Source organism: Glycine max, chromosome 5 (genome assembly GCF_000004515.6).
Source record: "Glycine max cultivar Williams 82 chromosome 5, Glycine_max_v4.0, whole genome shotgun sequence".
NCBI classification, from domain to species: domain Eukaryota; kingdom Viridiplantae; phylum Streptophyta; class Magnoliopsida; order Fabales; family Fabaceae; genus Glycine; species Glycine max.
The window spans coordinates 23,518,293-23,544,726 of NC_038241.2; the positions used below are offsets into that span (position 1 = coordinate 23,518,293).

The following is a 26,434-nucleotide window of genomic DNA, read 5'->3' on the forward strand; positions in this document are numbered from 1 at the left end:
CAAAGTTAGACTTTGAATTTTTGTCTGAGAATTTTTGTGCTATCTTTTCATGATTTTAGGGTGTTGCTCACAAAATTTCAAGTCATTTGAATATCATTTGAGGGTAGTTGTAGTTCAAACCTACATTGTTACTTGCATAAGAAGGCAACTAGTTGTGGATGTTGAATGTAGTGTATGACTAGAGGCAATCCATCTGACTTACAACCCTTTGATCCTGAGATAGATAGGACATTTCATAGATTAGTTAGGCATCATTTTATACCTTTTGAGCATCCTGAGCATTCTGTTACTGGTGAGTTTGTGCATTCTGTTATTAGTGATTTTGAACATCCTGATTTTGAGCATTATAATTTTGAACATTCTAAGAACATGAAACAACCTCCACCCCGTGAGAGGACTCTAAGGGAAATGGTTGCACCTGATTTCACCTATGAAAGCTTGTGCATCCAATACCCTAATGAGGATGTCCCATATGTTCTTAAAACTGGACTGATCTATTTGCTTCCAAAGTTTCATGGCCTTGCAGGTGAAGACCTGCACAAACATTTGAAAGAATTCCATATTGTCTGCTCCACCATGAAACCCCAGATGTTCAGGAGGATCACATATTTCTGAAGGCTTTTCCTCATTCTTTAGAGGGAGTGGCAAAGGACTGGCTATATTACCTTGCTCCAAGGTCCATAACGAGCTGGGATGACCTCAAGAGAGTATTCTTAGAAAAAAATTTCCCTGCTTCCAGGACCACGACCATCAGAAAGGATATTTCAGGCATTAGGCAACTCAGTGGAGAGAGTCTATATGAATATTGGGAGAGATTTAAAAAACTATGTGCTAGTTGCCCTCACCACCAGATTTCTGAGCAGCTTCTTCTCCAATATTTTTATGAAGGACTCAGTAACATGGAGAGAAGTATGATAGATGCTGCCAGTGGTAGAGCCCTTGGAGACATGACCCCTACTGAAGCCAGAAATTTAATTGAGAAGATGGCTTCCAACTCCCAACAGCTTAGCGCCAAAAATGATGCTATAGTCATTAGAGGAGTGCATGAAGTAGCCACAAACTCATGAATCATCTGAAACTATGAAGCTTGAAGGTAAACTAGATGCCTTGGTTAACCTGGTAACCCAGCTGGCCTTGAATCAGAAATCTGCACCTGTTGCCAGACTCTGTGGTTTATGCTGCTCTATCGACCACCATACAGATCTCTGCCCTTCTGTGCAGCAACCTGGAGCAATTGAGCAGCCTGAAGCTTATGTTGCAAATATTTACAATAGACCTCCTCAACCTCAGCAGCAAAATCAGCCACAACAGAACAATTATGACCTCTCCGACAACAGGTACAATCCCGGGTGGAGGAATCATCCCAACCTTAGATGGTTGAGTCCTTCACAACAGCAGCAACAACAACCTTATTTTCAGAATGCTGTTGGCCCAAGCAGACCATACGTTCCTCCATCAATCCAGCAGCAACAACAACAACAGTAGCAGCAGCAACAACAACAGTAGCAGCAGCAACAGCCCCATAAACAACAAATAGTTGAGGCCCCTCCGCAACCTTCCCTTGAAGAACTTGTGAGACAAATGACTATGCAAAAAATGCAGTTTCAACAAGAGACCAGAGCCTCCATTCAGAGCTTAACTAATCAGATGGGACAATTGGCTACACAGTTAAATCAACAACAATCCCAAAATTCTGACAGATTACCTTCTCAATCTGTCTAGAATCCCAAAAATGTGAGTGCCATTACATTGAGGTCGGGAAAGCAATGTCAAGGACCTCAACCAGCAACATCTTCCTCATCCATAAATGAACCTGCCCAACTTCACTCTACTCCAAAAAAAGATGATGACAAAAATATAAAGAGTAAGTTACCTAACAATTTCTATGCAGGTGAATCTTCCACTAGTAATTCTGATTTACAGAAGCAGCATATCCCTCTTCCATTCCATCCAAGAGCAATTTCCAACAAAAAAATGGAAGAGGCAGAGAAGGAGATCTTGGAAACATTTAGAAAAGTAAAGGTAAACATATCTCTGCTGGATGCGATAAAGCAAATTTCAAGATATGCTAAATTCTTGAAAGAGTTGTGCACTCATAAGCGAAAGCTTAAAGGAAGTGAAAGAATTAGCATGGGCAGAAATGTCTCCATATTGATTGGTAAATCTGTTCCCTAAATCCCTGAAAAATGTAAAGATCCAGGTACATTCAGCATACCTTGTATTATAGGGAACAATAAGTTTGACAATGCCATGCTAGATTTAGGAGCTTCTGTTAGTGTTATGCCTCTGTCTATTTTTAATTCTCTATCTCTTGGCCCTTTGCAGTCAACTGATGTGGTAATTCATTTAGCTAATAGAAGTGTTGCCTATCCTGCTGGTTTCATAGAGGATGTCTTAGTTAGAGTTGGTGAACTGATTTTCCCTATTGATTTTTATATTTTGAATATGGAGGAGGGATTTTCTCAAGGATCAGTTCCCATCATTCTAAGCAAACCTTTTATGAAAACTGCTAGAACTAAGATAGATGTATATGCAGGCACACTATCTATGGAGTTTGGTGATATAACTGTTCATTTTAATATTCTTGATGCTATGAAACACCCACCTGAAGATCTTTCTATATTTCGTGTTGAAATAATTGACCATATTGCTGATGAATACATGACTGATCTTCATTCTAATATGCATGTCTGTCACTCTTCATGCATTGAATATGAATTTGTAATTGATCATATGTCTGAATTTGAGGTTGAGAGTGAATCTGAATTGGATATTGATTATATGCCTGGTGATGTTTTACCTCTTGAGATTGATTTTCTAGAGTCAGATAGAACTAACCATGTTTTAGGAAGTGCATATACCTCTGACTTTCTTTATGAGGTACAGGCTGAGGAACTATCTCTTTCTACCACTATCCAGCCGCCCACACCAGAATTGAAGCCTCTGCCATCAAATTTAAAATATGCTTACTTGGATGATAGCAAAAGTTTTCCAGTAATTATATCGGCCTCCCTTGCTGATGAGCAAGAGGAGAAGCTATTATCAGTTCTCAAGAAGCATAAGAAGGCTATAGGCTGGACCCTGGCGGACATTCCTAGTATTAGCCCATCCACATGTATGCATCGGATAAATTTAGAGGATGGGGCTAAACCAGTAAGGCAGCCACAGAGAAGACTCAACCCGATGATTCTTGATGTAGTGAAGAAGGAGGTAACCAAGCTTTTGCAAGCTGAAATCATTTATCCTATCTCCGGCAGCCAATGGGTGAGTCCCGTCCAGGTAGTCCCGAAGAAAATTGGCCTCACCATGATAAAAATGAGAAGGAGGAGCTGATTCCTACTCAGGTGCAGAACAGTTGGAGAGTTTACATCGACTATAAGAAGCTGAACCAGGTTACCAAAAAGGACCATTTTCCCCTGCCATTCATTGACCAGATGCTTGAAATCCTGGTAGGTAAATCTCACTACTGTTTCCTTGATGGTTTTTCTGGTTATATGCAAATCACTATTGGTCCTGAGGATCAGGAAAAGACCACATTCACCTGCCCCTTTGGCACTTTTGCCTATAGGAGGATGCCTTTCGGCCTGGGCAATGCCCTTTGTACCTTCCAGCGGTGCATGATCAGTATTTTCAGTGATTTTTTAGAAAATTGCATAGAGGTGTTTATGGATGATTTCACTGTATATGGATCCTCTTTTGATGTTTGTTTGGATAGTCTGGAAAAGGTTTTGAATAGATGCATTGAATCTAATCTTGTTCTAAATTTTTAAAAATGTCATTTTATGGTTGAGCAAGGTATAGTTTTAGGCCACATTATTTCCAATAAGGGCATTGAAGTAGATCCTGCAAAAATTTCTGTTATTTCACAATTGCCTTACCCCTCTTGCATGAAAAAGGTGCGATCTTTTCTTGGTCATGCAGGATTCTACAGGCGCTTTATAAGAGATTTTAGCAAGGTAGCCCTTCCACTATCCAACTTGTTGCAAAAGGAGGTGGAGTTTGACTTTAATGATAAATGCAGAGAGGCTTTTGATTGCCTCAAAAGAGCACTGACTACCACCCCCATCATTCAGGCACCCGACTGGATAGCCCCTTTTGAGCTTATGTGTGATGCATCAAATTATGCATTGGGGGCTGTCCTTGCTCAGAAAATTGATAAATTTCCTAGGGTGATATATTATGCTTCTAGGACTTTAGATGCTGCCCAAGAAAATTATACTACTACTGAGAAAGAGCTACTAGCCATAGTTTTTGCTCTTGAAAAATTTTGTTCTTATTTGCTTGGTACTCGCATTGTTGTTTATACTGACCATGCAGCTCTAAAGTACTTGTTGAAGAAGGCTGATTCAAAGCCTAGGTTGATTCGATGGATGCTCTAGCTCCAAGAGTTTGACTTGGAGATTCGTGATAGGAGCGGAGCACAAAATTTAGTTGATGATCATTTGAGTCGGATCGAATGTGTGTCTAATGAGGATTCACCCATTCGGGATGATTTCCCGGATGATCATTTGTATATACTGTATAGTATTTCTGATTCTCTTTCTACTCCCTGGTTTGCTAACATTGTCAATTATTTAGTTGCTTCTGTTTTTCCTCCCATAGCATCTAAAGCTCAAAAAGATAAAATTAAAAGTTATGCTAAGCATTTTATTTAGGATGACCCCTACTTGTGGAAATTGTGCAGTGATCAGGTCATTAGACGATGCATTCCAGATCATGAGACTGATTTAGTCCTACGGTTCTATCATTCTTCCGCACCAGGAGGTCATCTGGGTGTTCAAAGGACAGCTCGCAAAGTGCTTGACTGTGGCTTTTATTGGCCCACCATCTTTAAAGATGCGTGGAAGATCTGTAGCACTTGTGAGCAGTGTCAGAGAGCAGGAAGTGCACTTACATGGCGACAAAAAATGCCTCAACAACCCATGCTATTCTATGAGGTGTTTGATGTCTGGGGCATAGATTTCATGGGCCCTTTTCCTGTCTCTTTTGGTTATGTTTACATTCTCCTTGCAGTTGATTATGTTTCAAAATGGGTGGAAGCCAAGCCCACTAGAACTAATGATGCTAAGGTTGTTGCAAATTTTGTCTGATCTAATCTATTTTGCAAGTTTGGAGTACCTAAAGCAATCGTTAGTGATCAAGGAACCCATTTTTGCAACAAATCAATACATGCCTTGCTTAAAAAGTATGGGGTTGTACACAGGGTATCCACACCATACCACCCCCAAACCAATGGACAGGCAAAAATTTCTAACAGGGAGATCAAGAGAATTTTAGAGAAGATTGTGCAGCCAAGCAGGAAAGATTAGAGTACCAGGCTTGATGATGCTCTTAGGGCACATCGGACTGCCTACAAAGCACCCATAGGAATGTCTCCTTATCAGGTTGTCTTTGGAAAGGCATGTCATCTTCCAGTGGAGATTGAGCACAAAGCATACTAGACAGTGAAGACCTGCAACTTCTCTATGGATCAAGCTGGTGAGGAAAGAAAGTTGCAATTGAGTGAGTTAGATGAGATCCGCCTAGAAGCCTACAAGAATGCCAAGTTCTACAAAGAAAAGACCAAGAAGTTCCACGATAGCATGATAATTAAGAAGGACTTCATGGTTGGGCAAAAAGTGTTATTGTATAATTCTAGGCTTGGACTCATGAGTGGTAAGTTGAGGTCTAAGTGGATTGGTCCTTTTGATGTTACTAATGTTTTTCCTTATGGTACAGTTGAGATCAAAAGCGACTCCACAAACAAGAGCTTCAAGGTCAATGGACACCAACTTAAGCCATTCCTCACAAACCCTTCTTTAGTGGACGTAATGGTGGAAGAGACTTCCTTACTCCACCCTACTCTTCCTCCACCATGACTTAGGGAGTTCTTCTTTTCCTATCTCCTTCTTTGCTTTTATTACATTTGTCCGATTCTATTTAATGGTTTAATTGCTTTTAATCTTTTAATTGTGCTACATTGAGGACAATGTGTTGTTTAAGTATGGGGGGAGTGTTCTTTGGTTTTGCTAGTTTTGTTGGTTTTGTTAATTTTGTTAGTTGTGTTAATTTGTTAATTTTGTTAGTTTTGTTGGGTTTCTAGTTTAATATTTTAGGTCAATTCTATTTGCATGTACAACTTTGCATATTTTTCTTTGAATTATAGGATATGTTCAAGTAATGGGTAATTGTTTTGAAAATAAAAGTCTCTGGATATTTTGTGATTTGAAATCCTTGTTTTTCCTCTATATGTCATGATAGTTTTGAAAGCTCAATTTGAAAGTGATAAGTTTACCTTTGTGAGAATTTGAGCCATCCATCATCATAATCATTTGGTGTGTTTTGCCCCATTGATTGCTTGCACAATAGCCATGGCTTGATTCTTGTTGATGCTTCCTAATTCACATGCATATTTGGAAATGATTTAGGCAATTTTGTTCTTATAAGCCTCTGGCCAAATGGACTTACCTTGAATTAATCCCTATGATAGCCCTTTGAGCATATGTTCCCCTTTCTTTTTTTTGAAGCTCATTACAAGCCTTAAGTGAAAAACCATGATCTCACCTTAACCTTAAGGAATTTTGGAGCTTTGGAATTGTTTTGGAAATAAGTGTTGGGGGTTTTGTTGGATAACATGTTTTGTTGGCTATGCTTCATGATGTATTTTTGGGCCATATTGATGTACATTGTATATGGGTTAAATGTTGGACATGATGCTGAATGATATGCTAGTTCTCAAATGATACCGTTAAAAAAAAATTTAAGTTGAATCAATTCGAAAAAAGAAAAAGAAAAGCAATAAAGTTGAGTGAATAAGATCTTAAATGGAAAAAGAATGATGAGACCCTTGGCTCTACTCTTTGTGTTTAAATTTTATCTTTAGGTTTTTTTTTTTTTAATATGCACTTATTCCCCATTGCTCCTCTATTCCTTTGGGATTTAGCTACTTATTCCATATTTTCCCCTACCTTGTCCTTGGCCCCACTACAACCTTAAAAGACCTTTTGATCCTCATGTGCTTGTGTTTATGGGTTGATTGTCAATTTTAGAATCTTGTCAAGTTTATGTGGTGTTGGTTTTCATGGGTGCTTTGAGGGTAAATAGTAGCCTAGATACTTGAGAGATAGAGTGTATATCTTGTGAGGCTTTATCACTTTTCATTCTTGAGCTGCTTAACTATTTTTCCATGATTGGGTTGCTTGGATGATTTTCACGAATGTCTTGACTCTTTGGATCTCTTCATGTTAGATGTTACCCATTCCTTTCATTCCTTGATGTTCATTGAGAAATATGTAAATGTTTTTGTTTGTCTCTCTTTGATATCCTTGGATTTTGTTCATTGTTTCATTTTGCCCAGGAGTGCAAAAGGCTAAGTATGGGAGATTTTGATGTGCCATTATTTTCTCCTATTTCTTAAACCTTTTTGCATCATTTTAATTATTGATTAGTCTTAATTGTCAAATTAATTAGGTAGTTTTATTATTTGGGCTCATTAAGCTAATTTGATGTTTTTAATCTAATTTCAGGAATTAATGAAGCATTGGGCTTAATCCGGATTTTGGTCGTGGACTTAAAGAGGGCAAATAAAGCAACGTTTACCTTAGTTAATTTCTAATTAGGAGATTGCAATTTTATTTTTATGATGTTCAGTGTTTATTTCGTTTTGGGCCAGAATAATGTTATAGGGCCCAGTGACTCTGAGTGACCCTTATAAATAGTAGCCTTGGGATTTGTGTAAGTGGGCTATTCTGTTATTCCATTATTCAGAGCATAGGGTTTTAGGGTTTTAAGTTTTTAGCTTTGGATTACTGTTCACGTTATGGCAATTTTCCAATCTCTGCTTCTAATTTTAATTTCGTTTTTATTCCTTCTTCCGCCTTTAGCTTCATTTACGCTTTCTGCCTTTAGCTTCATTTATGTTTCTACTTCAAGTTTCATTTATGTTTGCTGCTTTTGTTGAACTTATGGAAGGCTAAAATTCTAGTGTTGTTTCCCTCTGAGGATGAAGCGTAATTCTCTTTGAGGTTCTGTTTTTAATGTTGCTCTCTTATCGGTTTTCCCTTCACCAATTAACCCACATGCGTTCTGTTAATCTGTGCACGCTTCGTGTTCGATTAATTGCCTCTGTGCTTTAATTACGTTCGTGCTTAATGAACAAGGGGTTAATTGGTGTATGTGTTGCTTAATCACACATTGATAACCCTAAATTGATTTTTGCTTAGTAAATCAAATTAGGGTTATTAAGAGGTTAACTGCTAGGGGTGAAATCCTCACAACCTAGGATAAGAGAATAGCTTCTGAATCAGAGGAAACAACATGTCTTTAATACTATTAATTTCGTATTCCAATCTGCTTGTTCTTAAATTCACAAGACAAACCCCCCCCCCCCCAATCGTTATTGTTACTATTATAACAAAGCATATTATGAACATTTGGTTAGTCATTGCTCGTTGGGAAACAACCTAGGATCACTTCCTAGTTACTGCATTTTAATGTTTATTTGATTCAGGTACGGCCTCGATCACGTAGGCACGGGTTGTGGCCGAACCAGTATAAATCCGGTTTTGCATTCTCTCTTTCCTTAATCTCTTTTACTTTCTGTTGTGTTTATATTTCTTTAAGTTACTTTCCTTCATTTATTATTTTAGTAACTTGTTAACAAAGAAATAATTGAATCTAGGGAATAATAAAGAAAGGGAAATTTTTAATTAGGAATAGTCAACGAAATCTTAATTCAACCTCCCCTTCTTAATATTTCTGAGGCCGCTTGTTCAACATCCATTGCTTCCAACCTCTGTCATGCAGTAAGTAGCAATGGTATACTTCATGCTCCTTCAAAAGATTAATGCCTTTGTTGTTCGTGCTCCTTCATTTGTTATAGTTTTCATTTATATGTGCTTGGTTATTAATTTGTTGACATTGCTAATTTGTGTTTTTTTAAACCCTTGATATACTGAGTTTTAAGTAGAAATCCATTTTTCATTATAGTCTAGGCTGGTTGAAGAAAGGGGTGAAGAAATGTCCCTCCAGCTGTTTATTTCTGAAATATCTTGCTCGCTTACTCTACGTACTTCTTTCAAATGGAGTGATGCTCCCCACATATCTTCACTGTCAAAAGTAACATCTTTGTCAATGTCTCTATCATATATCATGGAATGTCCCTCCAGCTGTTTTCTTCTTCTAAGAAAGGGGTGAAGAAATGTCCCTCCAGCTGTTTTCTTCTTCTACTTCACTTGATGGAATATAAGCTTTTATTTCTCTTTCACTGGCTTCTTTGGATAATAATAATTGTTCAAGCTTGTCATGATTTCCTCTACCTGCATGAATGAGAAAGATATGTTCAATTTCATCAAGTTTTACCTGAATTTCCTCTTGTGTTGCTTTTTCCATTAACTCAAAAAGGAGAGAAGAATAAGAAGAAGTAGAGGATATTAAGGAGAAAAGAAAGTGATTATCAATATTCAATATTACCTTAAAGCCTTCAGACTCTTGGGTGTGCCAACCTGTGCCCTCTTGCTTCAAGGTCTTCTTGCTAGGTTCTATTAACAAACCCTTCAATTCTGGATCAAAACTATCCCCAATGAGAATAAGTTTCTCCTCAAAAGGATCATATGGAATATCAAATGGTCTTCTCAAAGCAGATGGGGCAGAACCAGGCATTTCTATGCCATTTAACTCCTTTGGAGAATCAAAAGAGTTGAGTCTTGAAACGAATAGTGGAGCAATTTGGCTTGGAGTAACTGATTTCATATGAATTAGACCTTTCTTAATCTATAACTTCAATTGTTTCATTGCTCTTTTTCTACATATAAGACTCTCCAACCTTTTGTGTCTCTCCAACTCACATGTCCCTAGATCCATCTCATTTTTTTGTTCATCCTCTGTCAATTCACCTTTGTTACCACCCTCTTGAGCTTTTTTCTCATCCTCTTTGATTTCTGTCTTTTTCTCTAGACCATCAAAACTAGCACCATGAGTCACCAAGTCCAACATTGAAGGTTCAACAAACAAAACTTTCTTTATAGAAGCCTCCAAAGAACCAATTCCTTCCTTGTAAAATTTAGTCCTTCCAATCTCTTATTTGTTTCTTGTGAATTTATTGTAGAACTCCGACGATAAATCCTTGGCTTTTATTTCTAAACCACTATACACATCCAATTTCTTCCCAATGAAGTTTTTTCTTCTACTTGTTGCATTATGTGATGAACACTTATAAAGAAAACCACGCCTCTCGTTCCTGAGCAACTCTGGTAAAAATTTTGGTCCATTGCTTTTCTCCTCATTGTTGACACTTTTAAGGGAGTTTTGCTCAAAACTCCAACAAGTTGTAAATAACATAAACAAATATGTACAAAATGAAAAGGACTAACAAAGCACCCGAAACAAATGGATGCCTTTGCATGAAAATGTAGCTAATCTCCTATGAAACATGAAGAACTCTTAATAAATGAAGTAGAATGTCCCTTGCATTCAAACCCTTTTTTGTTTCCTTCAAAGTAGGTTCCATTCTCAAACGATAATGCTTTTCAAGGTCTTAGTTTTTGCATGTATGCATTTGTCACAACCCCACAATGGAAACCCTTTTTTGCATGCATGCACTTGTCACAACCCCACAACAGAAAACTCACATAGGGGACATTTTAGCCATTACCACATAAAAAAAAGTCATTGTTTTTTATAATCATCATAGTAATAATCAAAATCAAATGAGGGTTGACTTGTATATCTTACAAACCCCCCCTTGAAGAAAAAATTAAACAAAATGTAAATGTAACTCTGGTGTTCTAGCTGAACAAGGTTAAAGATCAATGATAGGGAATAGAAATATTGATGTCATTTTTTCACTTTCATCCTATTGAAATCATCCAGACAATTGAAAAACTAAAGAAAGATGACAAAAATAAAATAGGTAAAGTGGCTCATGGTCAACAGTGAAAAGTTATTTGATATTCTCCCTAACAAATGGTTAGCCGTTGAAAGTATAGCAATTTTTCTTTTTTTTTTCTTTTTAAGGATACTTTTCCTATGGTTTAGAATTTTATAGGACCCTCTAATTTAGGAGTTTTAGTGTGTGTGTTTCTTATCCATTTTGATAACCACAAAAAAAGGGACAAAAGGAATAAAATTTACGATGAAACAGTTTCATTGCATAGTGTGGTAGTCTTCAACTGCATATAGTGTAGTAATGCACAATACACTCTTAACACAATAATGAAGTACTTATAAAATTATGATAAAGTAATAGAGAATTTAATATTTCTCATTTTCTTTTTTAAAAAAATAAAATAGAATATTATCATAAGGTATGACAAACATATGTATATTGCCTATGCAATATAGCTTTAAATAACTTCAAAAAGTGCAGTTCTCAATAGTATAATCTATTTATTATAATTAATTACACAAAGTCAGTTAACACATGCTACCACTGAAAGTATACAAGTAGAATTCTATAACCTTAATCAGCAATCTTAATCAATTCATCACTTTGTTTATACCATTTCATTAACTATTTTGTATAAAAACACAAGTTTGAACTTTGAAGCAAGAAAATTCAACCACATTTATCTTTTTTTTATCTGTGGAAATAAAAACAGTGATAAGGTTTCAAATAATTTATGTACCTTACTTAACCATACTCATATATAGTAGTATTGTTCATCAACATCTTTGAAATGCTTGATAAAGTGTCTAAAAGAGAAAACATTTCTCAAAGAGAGTTTCATGGAATGAGGAGAGACGAGTTCCCGACAAAGAGAAGCAAAATTAAAGGCAGCAAGGATGATGATTTTGGTAGAACCGTCGTTCAATGAGCATCGTTAAAGCTTGTTTTTGTAGTAGCGCAATCAATATAGTTCAAGGAAAAAAAATAATCATTCAGGCTCAAAGTGGTCAGCTAGGGGAAAACTTATCAAAAAGTTCACATGTCTCAAGAAAGCCTATCAGTGTCTCATCTTTTCAGAAAATTCACAATTCATTCAAGGATATGCATGTCAAAACAAAGAATAGAACAATGCTACTTAAAGGATTAATTCGCACACACTAAGAGAATCAAGGCTCAAAACTCATATATTTGAGGGTAACTCTAAGAGCAGTTCACAATCATGCATGCTAGTGTTCCCTCCTAAAGAAAACCCCAATCACCCAAATACACACACACACACACTAATCTTTTCTTTATCAAGGGACTAAATAAAAACACAAAGTTCTAAACCCAAGAGATTTTCATAATACTAGAACTAGAACTATGTAAGAGGTCACATATATAAACTGAGAGCTCAAAGTAGTAGGAGCAATGATACCCCTCCCCACACTTAATACATGTAGTGGCTTCAAATGTTAACAATTCAAATAAGAGAGGCAAAATGAATATACAAGAATATGGGTACGTGCACTTCTCTTTTTAGCTAACATGAATCCAGTACAAGATTAGACATCACTTATGCATAATATAAAAAGATGTGCAAGTGAATAAGTCCTTTGGACGTTATAGAAGAACATAGTGTGTACACACTGGTTTTCACAAATGATTGGACACTTGTTTATAACAACGCATTGGACGCAAGATATAACTTAATGAAAACAAGGTCATGTGACCATTGGATGATTACTCATACGAGCAATAATGTTGAATATTGTTACCATGTGGAGACATATATAGTAAGTTTTGTTTCACTTATGAATAAATCATTAGTTCATCAATAATTTATATCATTGTTACAGTCAAAACATTGGGTATATGAATCGATCGTCCAGTTATGACATATTGGACTGACTTAACACCTTAAACTAGGAAAAAAATCTACAAAACAGAAACAAAAAAATGCACTACCTACTAGATAAAAAGAGGACTCAAAACATCCCTATAATTATCTGGGGAATGCCTTCACCAAACAAAGTAAGCCAGACCAACCTACAAAAGAGCATTCAAGGACAGAACATAAATGCGATTACTTTTTTCTTGGAGGTCCTGTTTCGTTGAGTAATTAGAAGAACCACTTTAAAGTTGTTTGTTGTGGTTGCAGAGTTGTTCATGTTTGTTGCCACATCTCTTTCATTATTCTCCACTTGTCCCCAAAAGTTTGCAAGGATTTGAAGATCCTCTTGCTTACTGATTTTATCTTTCTTCATCTTATCATCTAATCAACTTGCTTTCTTGTTATAGTTGGTCACAACATGACCAATATTGTTGCAAAAATTACAAAACAAAGGTAATTTCTCATAGTTTATGCTAGAGAAAAAGGCATAAGAATCTCTTTCAACTGATATTTCATTTGGCATATTACCTAAAAGGTCGATGTCAACCAACACTCTAGCAAAATGACCAAAGCTACTTGACCTAGTGAACTCATCCAAAGCTATCAGGGTACCCATTACTCTAGCAATCTCGATAAGAATTCTTGGTCTCCAATATTCTTGGGCAAGCCCTTGAATATAAATCTAGCAATGGGCATATTTATAAGAATGATAGAATGTTGATTATTATCTCTACCTGAAAATCACAAATTAGCCACCAAGAAAATCAATCGCTAAATGAGAAAATCAGTCGTTGTTGAGTTCAGTGATCGGACCAAATCGATTGGTAAAACACAAGTCGCCAAACCATTAGCGACTGAATTATTCTTTGGTTGTTGTTCTACGACTGATATAATTAATCGCTATTATTTATTAGTTTGTTGCTTATAATCTAGTTGTTTTTTTTTATTACTTTGGATTGACTCAATGACTGAAACTTCCGTTTCTATTTTGGTCACTAAGTTATGTTAAATTATTTTAATTTATAGTTTTAGATTATGCTTTCGATCCCTATGTTGGTGGTGATATAGGCACCAAACAATTTCGATCGCTGAAAAAAATAAACAATTAAAAGAAAATTGGTCAATGTGTCGATGGCAATATAACAACCTCAGTATTTCAATTGCTTGAAGAAATAAATAATTCATCATTACTGAATCAATAAGGTGGTCTCCATTTCAGTAGCAAATTGTAATATCTTTGTATATACATATTAGTGACAAAAATATCCAGCCACTAAATAAATTACATTTTTTCACCTATTTTGCACTACATTGGTAATTACTAAATTCTAACCTGCTTAATAATTGTAAACACTAAACAATTATGTTTTTATCATAGTCAAATCTAAAAAGATTTATAATATCTCCATTAAAATGTATAATAAAGTTCAACTTCAATAACAATAAAAACTGTATATTCACAACTCAAAGATATATTATATTTATAATATTAATTATATAGAATATTTATTATGATATTAATATTGATATCTTAATTTTTATATTATAGAAAAAATTTGATTAACTTTACCCCATATAATTATTTTAAGGTTCTTTGACTTTAGTCCCTCAAAAATATTTTATCCTATATTTTTAGTCTCTAATTTGGAAATGTATCGCCTTTTGGTCCTTAAAGTGGTTTAAATAGCAATTTTAATGATTATTAATGTGCCAACACGTAAAGTGCCTTTATTTTCATAGAAAATCTTGTAACACATTAATATGTTAGGTTTTTTAAAAAATATATTAAAAAATTGCATCCTAAATTATTATATAATTATTTTTATTTTAAATTATATTAAATATTTAAAATATTTACAATATTATTAATATTAATAATCAAATATTAGCAAAATTTCAAATTAGACTCTAAAGTGTTTTCGGTCGCTATAAAATAATAAACAATTGTTATTTAGCGGCCAAAATTAAACCGATCGTTGTTTCCTTCATTATTAACTCTATCAGTGATCAAATATGAAAATATTTATGTAAAATTGAAATAAAGCGAATTATACTTTGATTTGTTTTATAAATTCTTTTTGCATTTATTTCATGTTCGTAAATGGATTTATTTTAAAAAAATTGTTAATTAAAAAAAATTGTATATTGATCCTCGAAATACAACTAATATATAGAAAGATATTTATGTATATCCTTTTCATTAAAATTTTAAAAAAGAATGTGATTTACGAGTTGAATATGTTTGAGTAAAAACATATTCAGTCACCAACTTGATCGCTAGAAATTCCAAGTCTTTTTTTTAAAAAGATTAAACTACTTTGCTTCTGAAATAACAACTACAATTTTACTATTGAAACTTTTAGTCACAAAAGTTGTCGTTGTTATTTGTAAATGATGTTTTTGTTATCAGCGGCTAAATTGGTTGCAGTTTGTGACCAAAATATTTCAATCGCTATTTTCCGTGGCTAATCCAGGATTTTTTTATGAACATATAATTGTTTATATACAAGAACACATGAATATAAAAGAACAAGACTAACACAGTGAGGCAACTAGATGAATGACCCTTTTGATCCTAGGGAGGGGTGTGAGATGTAATCCCAAATGTTAGTGACTTGTTTAATTTTGTTTTTAAATTGATGAGAATTATAACATGTTATAAGACTTTTCAAATTAAAAATGGTGTATTGTTTTTATATTTAAACTAGTCTGTAACCCGTGCGTACGTACGAGTCACTTGGTTAGTAAAATTGCAATCAGAGTAGTATAATTGAAGATTAGATAAATATATATTTATAATGTTGGTAAAAGAAAAATTGTTCAGAGAAAATAAACAAAATATAATTACATATAAAATGAAAATTATTGCCACTTCCTTTCTTTTCTAATGACTATTTCCCAAATTCTTTCATGTGGCCGGTAGTAGAATGATACTTCGTCTCCACGATGGAAGTCATTTTCGTTGAGAAACTTATACCATGGTCGGACGATACTTTTATCTTTAATGCCGCGGTCAAGCGTAACGACGTCCCATTGCACAGGAGGTGCATTCTTCCTTAAAATTGTCAAGTGATTGTCACATTGTGGAAGCAAAACTTCATGATGAATCAACAATGATTCAAAGGTGTTTTGATGATAACAATGATGACAACAAAAGATGATGACAAAGGTGATGAACAAAAAGCTCAAAAGATCAAAGAACAACTCAAGTGAATCAAGAACAAGTCAAGAGTTCAAGAATCAAGAAGAAAGTCTACAATCAAGAATCAAGATTCAAGATTCAAGATCTCAAGAATCAAGATCAAGATTCAAGACTCAAGATTCAAGAATGAAGAAAAGACTCAATCAAGATAAGTATTAAAAAGTTTTTCCAAAACTTTGAATAGCACATGAGTTTTTGACAAAACCTTTACCAAAGAGTTTTTACTCTCTAGTAATCGATTACCATATTGTTGTAATCGATTACCAGTAGAAAAATGAGTTTGAAAAAGTTTTCAAACTGAATTTACAACGTTCCAAATATTTTCAAAAGGCTATAATCGATTACAATGTTTTGGTAATCGATTACCAGTGTCCTTGAACGTTGAAATTCAAATTTAAAAATGAAGAGTCACATTGTTTCACTCAAAAGCTTTGTGCAATCAATTACACTTATTTGGTAATCGATTACCAGTGACTGTTTCTGAAAAATCAAAAGATGTAACTCTTCAAAAAGGTTTTGACTTTTTCAAATGGGTTTTAAGTTTTTCTAAAAAGTTATAACTCTTCTGAATGGCCTTCTTGACCAAACATGAAGAGTCTATAAAAGCAAGGCTTTGTTTTGCATTTTCAATCAATCTTTCTAACAACAGTCTTGAATACTTTTCCAATCATTTCATTACAATCCTTTACAAGCCTTGAATCTCTTTGAACTTCTTCTTCTTCTTTGTACCAAAAGCTTTCTGAAGTTTTCTGGTTTTCCAAACCTTGAAAACTTGTGCTATTCATCTTTTCATTCTCTTCTCCCTTTGCCAAAAAGAATTCGCCAAGGACTAACCGCCTGAATTCTTTTTGTGTCTCTCTTCTCTCTTTTCCAAAAGAACAAGGGACTAACCGCCTGAATTCTTTTGTGTCTCCCTTCTCCCTTGTCAAAGAATTCAAAACGACACAGTCTGAGAATTCTTTTGATTCTTCCCATTCCCTAATACAAAAGCGTTCAAAGGTTTAACCGCCTGAGAATTCTTTTGTATCCCCATTCACAAAGTATCAAAGGTTTAACAGCCTGAGATCTTTGTCTTACACATTGGAGGGTACATCCTTTGTGGTACAAGTAGAGGGTACATCTACTTGGGTTTGACTGAGAACAAGAGAGGGTACATCTCTTGTGGATCAGTTCTAGTGGAGTGTACATCCACTAGGGTTTCAAAGAGAACAAGGGAGGGTACATCCCTTGTGGATCTTTGCTTGTAAAAGGATTTTTACAAGGTTGAAAGAAATCTCAAGGACCGCAGGTCGCTTGGGGACTGGATGTAGGCACGGGTTGTTTCCGAACCAGTATAAAAACTCTTGTGTGTTTGTTTCCTTCTTCCCTACTCTTTTACTTTCCGCTGTGCATTTAATTTCCGCTTTTACTTTTTGTTAAGTTTCTCTTCTACTCCTCATTCTCTTAAATAATTTAGTAAAAGCCTTAAAAGAGTAATTTTTTAATTGGTAAAGGTTTAGGAATAATTAATTCAACCCCCTTCTTAATTATTCTGAGGCCACTCGATCCAACACACATTCTTTCAGATATTTGCTTGCATGTGATGGGATTTCCTGCATATTATTTATACAGATTAATAATGTGATTGAAATTGTCATAAAAATGCAAGTTGATGTAATTGCAAGTTACCAGCGGTTAGGGAGCACCCAGTATACATTGGGTTATTTCTGTTGTCCAGATATGTTGACGGGAATGAAGTATTGGTCTGCCACATGTCTGTTGATTCAGGGGAGGTGTAAAGTGTAGATAAAAAATGGTGTTATCATCGCAGGCAAAGAAGTTGATGATGATAGACTCGTAGATTTTTAAATCTACTCTGAAGTCTGTGAGTCCATCTGCAAAAAAACATCTGCCTCGGTGTTGTTGGACTCGTATTGGATAGGTTGCTCCATTGTATTTGAACCGGACCTCTTGTGGGTAATTTGGTGCCCATTGTTCATGGTAGAATGGGGGTATTTCTATGAATGTCTGGATATAAAAACGAAGAAATTGTATGAAAAGAAATAATATGTCAAAAGAGAAATAAAAAAAATTAAAGGAACTAAACGAAAATGATATAAAGTACCACTCGAAAACTACAGTCAAAGGATAACTAAAGTATATGAAAATCAGTAATATATGAAATGTTAAGAATGAAATGCAAAATAGAGCAGAACTGAAGTATGATGAATATACACCAGAAAAGCAAAGTCAAGATGCTATATATTTAAAATAATAATGTGGTAAATCGAAAAGCATGCAAATGCAATGCAAGCATGGAAGCCAGCGAAAAGAGACAAAAACAGAATAGGTAAGGCAGCAAACAGGGAAAAAACAGAACGAAAGAATTGTAAGTCTAAAGAAATAATATGATAAATCAAAAACCATGCAAATGGAATGTAAGGAATAAAAAACAGATGCAAGGGAACGAAAAAAAGCTTTTTGTATTTTAAACTATAACCTGGTCATTGTGCAAAGCTGCTCTGAATTGGATGATTGCAGGTGGTCTTACAATTGGATATCTGGTCTGCATGAAGACACGATTTAGTAACATAGAAAATTAAAAGTGAACAAATGATGCATTGGAAGGTATAAAATTTTAAAAAGACACTCCTTACTCTGGTTGAAGCGGTGGAGGATGTGATACTCATTTTGGGTTTTTCTGAAGTGAAAGTATGGTGATAGGATGTTGAGATGAAGTTTGCAGAGGAACGTGTAATATGGCTTAATAGTTGAGTGGATTTGATTAATTGATTTAACTTCCCAATGCCATAAGTGGCGGTAGGTTTTTGTTGGAAACGGTGCAACTCAATTGTTGCTTCTTGAATGGGAAAGCTAGTGGTGATGTGAAGAGTCTGAACGTGAATAGTTGTGGAAGTAACCAAACGGTGTTTTTGTGAATGGTTTCAGAACTGATTGGACTTTAGTGTTGTTTGTGGTGTGCATGTAATAGTTGGGCCTTGAATGGGTTAATTTTTTCTATAAGGTATTCGGCTTAATGGATTAATTAACAGATTAATAATGTAAAGTTCACCGAATCACTAAAGTATTTTACATGTTCCTGTGATGGTAATTAAATTTCTCGATGGTTATTATTTTGTTATTAGTAAAACCATGTGTATATATGTATGTATCTATCTGACTGTGTGTCTGTGTCCAAGCGGTCATGTTTGATTAAAAAGGCAGTTTTTTAAAAATTAAAGATTGCTTGTTGTTATTGTTGGTGGATTGTCAATATTTAAAATCAATGGAATTATGTGAAAGAAGTGATTACAAAAGAGTAGCACTGTTTCAGAAACGATGACAAATGAATTGAAGCTGATAGTCAATTCTCAGTATTTAAAATCAATTCAATTGTATTGAAGATTGTAATAAGTTCAATTGTATAATGCAGTCATAATGTAATATTGAAGAATTGATTGTTAAAGAATAAGACTGTTTCAGAAAGCATGACAATAGAATTGAACCTAATATTAAACAACTAAAATTTATCTTTTAATGTTTCTGAACACTTCTTTGAATACTACATTGGTAGTGGAATTCATACTTTTCTGCTCATCATTGTGAATCAGGATTTTTAATCCTTTTGCTGAGTTGACCCTTGACAATGCAACATATAATTGGCCATGAGTGAATACAGGTTTTGGCAAATAAAGTCCAACCATGGATAACGATTGTCCCTGTGACTTGTTAATTGTCATTGCATAAGATAGCATAATCAGAAATTGTCTTCTCAATAGTTTAAATGGCCAGGGTGATTGTGAAGGGGACATTGACATTCTTGGAATATAAACAACGAGGCCAATGTTTTTGCTTGAGATAATTTCAGCTGCAATTACATGTTTTGCCATCTTTGTTACCACTAATCTAGTACCATTACATAGACCTTGATTTTGGTCGAGGTTCCTGAAGAGCATTATAGGACTTCCAATTTTAAGTTTGATAGAATGAGTTGGCAAACTGGATGTGTTCAATGAATTAAGGAATTCAGTAGTAATTGATTGGAAATATGAATCTTCACTGGTTTCTGATTTATCAATAGAATCAGAGCTTAGATATTCCATGTGGTCACCTATGATTTGCAAAATTGCGGTTTTAGTGATTATATTTTTGACTGAGGAAATGTCAATTAAATAAGTAATGAGATAATTACCTGGAATGAAGGATAGTATGTAATGATTGATTTGTTCTACTGTTTCATTTATTGAAGCTAGTATTGCCTTGGATTTAAAGAATTCATGATTATTGTGGTGTTGATCTAAGTTTGGGAATGTTGATTTGACTATAGCACTGATTGGATCATCATATTGAGTAATGAGTAGATGAGCAGGAACTTGAATTGTAGCATAACCATCGTTTTCATCACCTATAATTCCATCTCCAATGTCTAGAATCCATTTAGCAAATGTGGCAGTTTCTTGTTCATCAACTGATTCTAGATTGCTGTGTAAGCGCATGTTTTTTGTCAAGGTCAATATTTCACACGAATCCCATAGATAGGATGAATTGATTATTGCATTTACAATGTCTGAGCGGGTCCCTCTTGGGATGACTGGTAGTATTTGGCGAAAATCTCCACCGAATACTATAACTTTGCCTCCAAATATTTGATTTGAGTTTGATTTATTTGTGAAAATGTCTCTTAAACTTTGATCAAGTGCTTCAAAACAAAATTTGTGGGCCATTGGTGCTTCATCCCAAATTATTAGACTTGTCTGGTTCAGTAATTTTGCTAATTGGGTCCCTTGATGGATATTGCATGTTGAGTCTTCAAAAATTGGTACAGGAATTTTAAATCTGGAATGTGCAGTTCTACCTCCTGGTAATAATAGAGAGGCTATTCCGCTAGAAGCAACAATAATAACAATTTGATTCTCTGTTCTCAATGAACTTGCTAATGTTCTCCATATGAATGTTTTTCTTGTGCCTCCAAATCCGTATAGGAAAAACATTCCACCTTGATTGTTGTTGACAGCTTGGATAATTCTGTCATAAATTGTTTTTTGTTCATCTATATTGATAGGTAAGGTATTGTTATATTGAAATGAAGATTAATTTTGTTGTTGATGGAAAGAATTAAATGAGGGTAGATTGCCTGTTATTAATATAATATTAACAACATCAATACAATTTATAATTCACAATGAGCATTTCTTTGTAAGATGTTAACTGTTATGAATAGAATTTATAATATATGAATAGGTAGATTTCCTGTCATGGATGCAAAAAGATGCTCAAATTCTGATCTCATTGCATCATGGTTGTAGTCAAGTTCTGATAATACCAAGTTGTTTTGTAGGTAGGATGTGAGATTGATATCCTGAGGATATGGCATTGTAGGATAGTCTTTTAGTGATCTTTGGTTTATGTGCCATGGTTGTTCAATTTCAATCAATGTCAAATTTCTAAGAGTATCATCATTGATTTGTACTTCTAAGAAATAAAAAGCAAGTTGTTAGTGAATAAGAAATAAAAATCAAGTTGTTAGTGAATGATTCTGACCATTACTGTGGAACATAAAAACAGTCACGGCCTACCTGAGTTCATTGTTGATTTGCTATATTGATATGCAATGTCATCAGCTAGCCAATGCCAACATTGGTTCCAAACTTCTTCAGGTTTGGTCATGGCACCTGTTAATAGAATTAATATAAACAATTTCCTTAGATAATTAGTTGTGCCCCAGTCCTTAGCCTCTTTGATTGCCTCAACATATTCTCTATCATCTTGTAGAAAGCCCATTGCAAAACATGTTTCTCTATATGTTGGATATTGGATATTTGCAATAGTCCTGATATCCTCAAATGAAGTAGGTCCTTTGCAGCTACCAAGCATCATTCTTAAATAAAACAATTCTCCTGTGGTTAGTGGTACCCATATGAGCCTTCCAATGGTATATCCTTTTTTTCTGGGTTGCCATGATCTGTTTCTTTTATTATATACAAACTTTGACACAAATTGTGAATATGTAAGATTCCTGGCCTTAGCAAAACCTTTATTAGTGTTCATCCAAGCTAGGAATTTTGAATCTGAAATAGTTGGTTTCGATAGTACATCATCTATATCATCATGATCTTCATAAAGAATATTGTGTTGATCTGGAAGATGAAAATACAATCTCTCAACACCAGGCTTTCTGCCGTGGATTGGAAAAGCAAATATTCTCCAAGCAGCTTCACAGGGAGAAATGTATCTGTGATATAGGTTGGTTAGTAAAAATAATAGTGAGAAAATAAATTATGCAGGTTAAGATGAAATTACCTGCAATCTAGATATTCTTTAAGTTCATCATTTTGAATGTTAACATTTTGAGTTGTGTCATTGCTATCAGAAACCATTACAGCAGTCACTCTGTCATAGCCTTTGTTTATTTATTTAAATAAATATTTGATTGAAGTACTTTGATTACACCATTCAATATTTATATGTGCCTGATATTTTTTTTAGTAATTTTGGATTGTAAGGTACTACATATCTGTTATCAATGATAACACCATTCTTTGAAATTGAATGACCATTGTTTCTTCTATGATAGTCTGGATAACCGTTTGAATCCAAAAGAGTCTGAGGCTGAAATTGTTTAGGATAAAAATGACTGCATTTGCCTTCTTTCATACATGGAGAGTTGGGTTGTAAAATTCCGCATGGGCCATGTATCATATGATTTTCCACCAATCTGTAGAGTTCTGGGTCATCTTCATGGGAAGGTATTTCTACTGATATTATCTCGTCAATGTCAGTTGAAGATGGATATTTATTATCTAGATGTAGAAATAGAAATAAATGCACGTGAGGGAGTCCTCGCTTTTGAAACTCTATAGTATGCATATCTGTGATAGATAAAAGATAATGTTATGATGGTAAGTCTAATTCTGTATTTCATATCTGTAAAAGTGTTGATTAAATTGTAATATTTTAGCCATTAATATCTGCATTATAGAACAAAGAAAAATGGGCAAATGACCAACTTATATTTGTATTTAAGTATAAAAATGATAGTCAACTTACATGCAACCACTTTTCCCAGTAATTGACCATTTGTTAAGTATGACAACATGTGTTCATATCTTAATCTGAAAATTCGTGATACAATGTCTGGCCTGTCTGTTGGTTTGAGATTCAAAGGTGAAAGTAATCTACGAATTTCAGGCCAATTTGGATTACAGGTTAGAGTAATAAAAAGATTTGGAAAACCAACATGACTGCATATTGCCATACCATCAAAGTAAAGTTGATCCATATAACGTGGGCTCCCAACAAACGTTGAAGGTAAGATGACTCTTTTTCCCTTGGTTAAGCCTTTAGTTGTTCCAGTATCCGATGAACTTTGTAAGCTAGAATACTTATCAACTCTAAGCTTCTTTTGGTTGTTTCTGATATAGCTAAGTCTTTCAGATTCGACCATGGTATAACCTTCAACAATGAATTGTTGAAATAATTTTCGAGAATGCAATAAAGTTTGTGCTTCATTTGACCTGGACTGAAGTCTATAAGCAAACCACTCTCTCATTGTCAGACGGTTTCGCTTTCTTTTTTTGCTGGATGAAGTAGAACAGTGAAGTATGTCAGCTCTATATCCGTCTTCTCCATAAGGAAAAAGTAGAGGGTACTATAGTGGTAGATAGATAGGGTGAAGTTCATGGATTCTTTGTAATTCTCCATTTTGAATTTCAACAATAATATCTCTTTTTGAGCCTGGATGAAAATCGCCAACAATAAGTGCAACAATTTCCGGAACATTAGGCATATTATATACACAACCATATTTTCCCCGAGTAGCTATCAGTTGCAATTTGATATTATTGGCTTGATCACCTGCCAATCTATCACTATTAGAAAATATGCTTTCTACATCGGTTATTTATGACTTTCAACATCGGTTTTTGAATCGATGTTGAAAGTACCGACGTTGATAGTATTATCGTTAACATCGGTTTTTGAAAAACCGATGTTAACGTAAAATTACCAACATAGGTTATATAAATAACCGATGTTGCTAATATGAATTACACCCAGAAAATGTATATTAATGTTGAAAGTTAACATCAATTTTTACAAAAAACCGATGTTAACGAATGTGTTACTGTTGACAGTTAACATCGGCTTTCTGTAAAAAAATCGATGTTAACGAATGTGTTACTATTGACAGTTAACATCGGTTTTTTAAAATAACCGATGTTAACGTGGGTTAACATCGGTTTTTATAAAAAACCCGATGTTAACGAATGTGTTATTATTGACAGTTAACATCGGTTTTTATAAAAAATCGATGTTAACGAATGTGTTACTATTGACAGTTAACATCGGTTGTTATGAAAAACCGATGTTAACCAAGTTAACATCGGTTTTTCAAAAAACTGATGTTAACGGATGTGTTATTATTGATAGTTAACATCGGTTTTTATAAAAAACCGATGTTAACGAATGTGTTACTATTGACAGTTAACATCGGTTTTTTTAAAAAACTGATGTTAACGAATGTGTTACTATTGAATTTTAACATCGGTTTTTTTAAAAACTCGATGTTAACTAAATTTAACATCGGTTTTTTTACAGAAAACCGATGTTAATGAATGTGTTGCTATTGATAGTTAAAAAAACCGATGTTGTTTTCAGGAATTTTTTTTAAATAATGTCTCTGTTTTTACAAAAAAACCAAAATTTAACCTGTAAATTTAAAATCAGACCACACAGCACACAACATATATCATTTGCATTCAGTTTTCAAATAGATTTTAGCAAAAAACTAGCTATTAACAAAGGTTGTTCAATGTTAAGATGAAACAACAATTGTAAAAAATGTAATGCAAAGTACGTAAACTAATTAATTAACCTAAAGTTACATAGTTGCCTAACATCCTATGTTTGATTTCTAACTTTTAGATAATACTGTGCCCACTGTATGCGAAGTGCCTTGAATCTCTCTGCTTCCAATGGTCTAACTTCATTAAAATACTGCATGATCAAATAAAAAAATATATTAATAATGTAATAACAATTATAAAAAACCAAATTTGTTTGTAATAAACAATTACCGTCTCCCAACTATTCCTGAAAGATCCTAAGATTATCGTGGACATCCAGTGCATCACGTAGTAGCCACATTCAGTGATTCCTTTTTGTCTATTACACTAAATACATAATGAAATTTGGATATTAATTAAACGTTAACTACAATTAGTGTACACACACATAAAATATATATAAGTAGAACTTTTATTTAAATCACGTACCTTAACAACAATCCACCTAGCAGCAACCTTGGATTTCAGTTGTGGAGTATCATCAAGTCCTTTCAAAGCACTAGTGTTGAATATGAGGAACATTAAAATATTGATGTTGTTGAGTTGTGCCAATGAAAATGTATTGAAAACCATACTGACCTGTTAATTATTCCCTTAAGGTAGTTGTCTGGCCTGTTATGTAAAGAACAAAACCAGACAACTAGGTTTTCCTTAGGCAGAATGACGACCATTTGCCAGTGTCCGCTGCAGTAGAGACGAATATGGGTTATTGTAGTAGTATAGATTATTTAAATTCAATTATTGTGTTTGACTTACCCATTCAGATAGGCTCCAAGGTAAACATCTCGTTTTGAACTCTGTATCCAACTCTTGATGTAACTTTCAGATTCAAATTGTGATTGCCCAGATCTCTGAATGGACTATGGCTCGAGGAATCCATACACATCAGAATTCCCCGCTCGCACACTTGTCTCGGTCAGATGGTTGTGTTGTTAAGTCAAAGTTAATTATGTATGAATTTAAAACAATTACTTTGGTAATTAATAGTAATCTAAAATGACTTACATAATCCACAACTGTATAACAGATATGCTGAGACATTGACCACCGTGTGCAATTTCAGAGAGATCTTCGTGCTTTATATACAACAGGAAGTTTTGATTAAACACCCCGAATATGGTAGCATCCCACATAACCTGGAGTGGCTTCAAAAACAGTTGTGGGATGGTCAATGTCATCAGGTACAGGGGATCGTCGACCTCTTCATCCAGGCTTTCTAGAGATTTTGCTGGAGACACAACTGCCTGTTGATAAAACATAGTTAATTAGCAAGTTTTGATTACAGTGAACAAATTAATTGAAAAAATAAACATATAATCAGAGTAAAATACCTGTTCTGATAAACACTTCACAAGATGTGTTGGCCAAGCAAGGAAGGTGTTAAGTGCCTGCCCCACTAAGGTAACCTCGTCAGTGGGTACAGGAACGAGAGCCTCTGCATCTTTAACCTCCTCAACACCAACCTTGACTTGGCCATGCAACAAAGGGATGTTGTGAACTGTTGTGGATCCCTCATAAAGTCTTCCTAGGGCAACCAGGCGGGAAGGATTTTCTTCAATATATAGCCCGCATTTGTCTGAGTCACCCGTCCCTGGATTGTTCCCTGAGGGAGCAACACAACTCTCCTTTGTGCTGACACGAGGACCTGAGGGACCAACCTCTGGCTCTGGAGG

The 26,434-nt window shown here is 34.6% G+C and overlaps 1 long non-coding RNA gene and 1 other non-coding gene across 2 annotated transcripts; both read right to left on the reverse strand.

Moving 5' to 3' along the window:
- Positions 1–746: 746 nt before the first annotated feature.
- LOC113001722 (small nucleolar RNA R71) lies at positions 747–853 on the reverse strand. The gene has a single exon (XR_003267210.1). It is a non-coding gene; the product is annotated as a small nucleolar RNA R71 (small nucleolar RNA).
- Positions 854–24,738: 23,885 nt separating this feature from the next.
- LOC102665736 (uncharacterized) lies at positions 24,739–25,243 on the reverse strand. The gene is made up of 3 exons (XR_414320.4): positions 25,191–25,243; positions 24,993–25,088; positions 24,739–24,912 (listed from the first exon to the last, which is right to left on the reverse strand). It is a non-coding gene; the product is annotated as an uncharacterized lncRNA (long non-coding RNA).
- Between the last annotated feature and the right edge of the window lie 1,191 nt (positions 25,244–26,434).